A 615-nucleotide genomic window follows, 5' to 3' on the forward strand; every position below is an offset into this window, starting at 1 on the left:
AATAGTGTCAGACTTTATTTTTCTGGGCCCAAAAATCACTGCAGATGGTGACTGCAGCCATGAAATTAAAAGACGCTTACTCCTTGGAAGGAAAGTTATGACCAACCTAGATAGCATATTCAAAAGCAGAGACATTACTTTGCCAACAAAGGTCCATCTAGTCAAGGCTATGGTTTTTCCTGTGGTCATGTATGGATGTGAGAGTTGGACTGTAAAGAAGGCTGAGTGGTGAATAATTGATACTTTTGAACTGTGGTGTTGGAGAAAACCTTTGAGAGTCCCTTGGACTGCAAGGAGATCCATCCAGTCCATTCTGAAGGAGATCAGACCTGGGATTTCTTTGGAAGGAATGATGCTCAAGCTGAAACTCCAGTACTTTGGCCACCTCATGCGAAGAGTTGACTCATTGGAAAAGACTCTGATGCTGGGAGGGATTGGGGGCAGGAGGAGAAGGGGATGACAGGGGATGAGATGGCTGGATGGCATCACTGACTCGATGGATATGAGTCTGAGTGAACTCCGGGAGTTGGTGATGGACAGGGAGGCCTGGAGTGCTGCGATTCATGGGGTCGCAAAGAGTCAGACACGACTGAGCGACTGATCTGATCTGAAACC

The sequence above is a fragment of the Bison bison genome, unplaced genomic scaffold, assembly GCF_000754665.1.
Source record: "Bison bison bison isolate TAMUID 2011002044 unplaced genomic scaffold, Bison_UMD1.0 scf7180017864519, whole genome shotgun sequence".
NCBI classification, from domain to species: domain Eukaryota; kingdom Metazoa; phylum Chordata; class Mammalia; order Artiodactyla; family Bovidae; genus Bison; species Bison bison.